The following is a 2,801-nucleotide window of genomic DNA, read 5'->3' on the forward strand; positions in this document are numbered from 1 at the left end:
CCTAAGTGACCGTTGTGACTGGTCCACCAAAGGACTGGTTGACCGGTCGCTATGACACGCACTGACCACCAGGGGGCAGACACTCAATACAGGAGCTGCCCCCCGGTGGTCAGCCACTCCCACAGTTCCTCCCCCCCTTCAGCCGGCTGGCCCTGATTGGCCCTGATTAGGACTGGGCGAGACGACCTTGATCAGCCCTGATCACCGACCAGGCTAAGGGAACCCACCTGTACACGAATTCATGCACCAGGCCTCTAGTTTACTATAAAGGCCCAGAGTAATGCAGCCTCTCCCCACACATTCAGCCTCAGCCTCACCTCTTGCAAGTCACTCACTCATTCTCAATGCTCCAGCCACGCCCACACAATTTTAGTTCCCCAGAAAAACCCATGATCCCCAATACCCTGGGGACTTTGCATGTACAATGAGTCCAGTTGGGGATGATGTGTGTCATAGGCAAGCCACAATTATGGGACCTAATGACAGCCGATATCAGGATGGTATATTCTTTTTGACAATTCATTTTCCTACAAACCACCCCTTCCAACTACCTAAGGTTGCATTTACAGCAAGAATTTATCATCCAAATATTAACAGTAATGTTAGCATTTGTCTCAGTGGTCTAAGATCACAGTGGTCTCAGGCTTCAGCTATTTCTAAAGTTCTTTTAGGTATTTGATCACTGCTCTGTGATCCAAATCCAGATGACCCCCTCGTGCCAGAGATGACATGGATCTTTAAAACAGACAGAGATAAGTACAACAGAATATCTCAGGAATGGACTCAGAAGTATGCCTTGTGATGCTAACCTCAAGTCAGATTAACTTGCATTATAATTGAAGTAAACTTTAAACTACTGTTTAAAAATCACTGTGTGTGTGCCCTTTCCCAGGTCCCCCTCCTTTACCTATTTAACCCCCATTCCTCCTCTAACTTCACTTTCTCAGGTAACCTTCCCTGGCCCCCGATCAGCCCAGATCCCTCTGTTCCGTGTCCTCCTGATGTTCTACTATTTTCCTTCTCCAGCTGCCGTTATATACCTGTGTGCTGATTTGATTGTCCACCTTCCTCTCTAGACCACAAGCTCTGTGAAATACATGTAGCAGGGGCTTAAGAAATTATTGTAATAAGTTAACTTGCCTCATGTATTTTATTAGTCACTTTAGATGCATTATCTATTTAGGACCGTGTGTAGCTAAAGAATACTAAAGCTGGGAGAATCTTAAATAACTTGCTCAGTCGGTGATGACGAGCCTGAACTTTATTCTCAGTCTGTCTAACTTGAGCTGACACTCCCGACCACCACCCTAGTCTGCACGGGAGAATAACAGGTGACGTCCATGGAGTTGTGTTAGTGTTAAGTGTTGCAAGAATGTTTTTCTACTCAGTATTTTCTGTTGTATCATTGTCTTAATATCCCTTCAACAAAAATGGTCTTCTACATGATAGATAATTTTTTCTGAGCTTTGTCTTATACAGATTCTAATTTCTAATTAATCTCTTAGCATCCTTCTCCAACTTGGTTATCTGGCTTCCCGCTGTACTATATTATGCCATTCCAGATATATTTTTCCTACTCCATGCCTGTGTTTTCCTCTAACTTTTACAAAGCTGGAATAAAGTGGGAAAATGCACTACCATTATGGCTTGTCAATTTTGTTCAAAGGATAAATGCATTTTCCGGTACAGGTGGGGTATGGAAAGTGTTTTTAGAATAAGGCAGGAAGGGATGATGAGATGAGGCTGAACTCTATATAGAATCAAGACTAGGAAAACTCAGTTCCAGTTTGGAAATAATGAAACCAGATAATATTCCCTGTTGAAAGGCAAACATGGTTGAAGAATGCCTACAGCATCATGGGATTGAGAAATATGCAGAAGGCTAAACACAGTCTTTATTTTAAAAAGGAAGAAAATTGTTCGATAACATTTACCCAAAGGAGAGTTCGGTGTAATGGATAAACTTATATAATAACAGAACGACTATGTATTTTCAATATGCTGCTGTTTTGTTGATGAAAGTAGAAGCATTTGCAATATATACATATACTTTTGTTAGCTTCAAACAAAAAGTGATTTGAAGAAAGAGAAAACGGGGGAGGTCCCAGTGAATTAAGAAAATCAGGTCAACTTGATTAATAGTGAGACAAAGCAGTAGATGAAAATACCAACAATTCTTGCATAATCTGTCACTGATTGTTGGCAACAAGCTCAGGCATGAGCCGTGGTATTGTCCTGGCCCACAATCCTGTGCCTTTTCCCAGAGAAATCTTCTTCTGCCCCACACAGCCAGCCCCCCTCCCCTAGCTCCCCCAAAAAAGGCAATTCTGGCCCTGGCCAGTTTAGTTCAGTGGATAGAGCATTGGCCTGCAGACCAAAGGGTCCCAGGTTCAATTCCAGTCAAGGGCACATACCCGGGTTGCAGGCCCAATCTCCAATAGGGGGTGTGTTGGAGGTAGCCAATCAATGATTCTGTCTTTGATGTTTCTCTCTCCATCTTCTTCTCTGAAATCAATAAAAATATATATTAAAAAAAAATAAAGTAACCTTTGATGCATGTCTTGGTTTAGATGCCCCCAAATGCAGATCCTGAGATAGAATTGGGGTGCAGGTACTTTATTTGGGAGATGCTCTCAGGGGGTACAAGTGGGTCAGTAGGAAAAATGAGACAGGGACCAGGGACAGGAGATAAACTAAACAGAGTGTAGTGAGGAGATGGGTAATTGCTGTGGGCAAATAGGCTTCACACCCAGAGGGACACCAGGAGGCACCGTACGATTGGAACTTTATGAAATCACACA

At 43.1% G+C, this 2,801-nt stretch overlaps 1 pseudogene; it reads left to right on the plus strand.

The window, feature by feature from the left end:
* The first annotated feature begins 451 nt into the window (after positions 1–451).
* Positions 452–1,393, plus strand: LOC102434099 (annotated as a pseudogene).
* The last annotated feature ends 1,408 nt before the right edge of the window (positions 1,394–2,801 follow it).

The sequence above is a fragment of the Myotis lucifugus genome, unplaced genomic scaffold (genome assembly GCF_000147115.1).
Source record: "Myotis lucifugus unplaced genomic scaffold, Myoluc2.0 scaffold_163, whole genome shotgun sequence".
Classification (NCBI taxonomy): Eukaryota; Metazoa; Chordata; class Mammalia; order Chiroptera; family Vespertilionidae; genus Myotis; species Myotis lucifugus.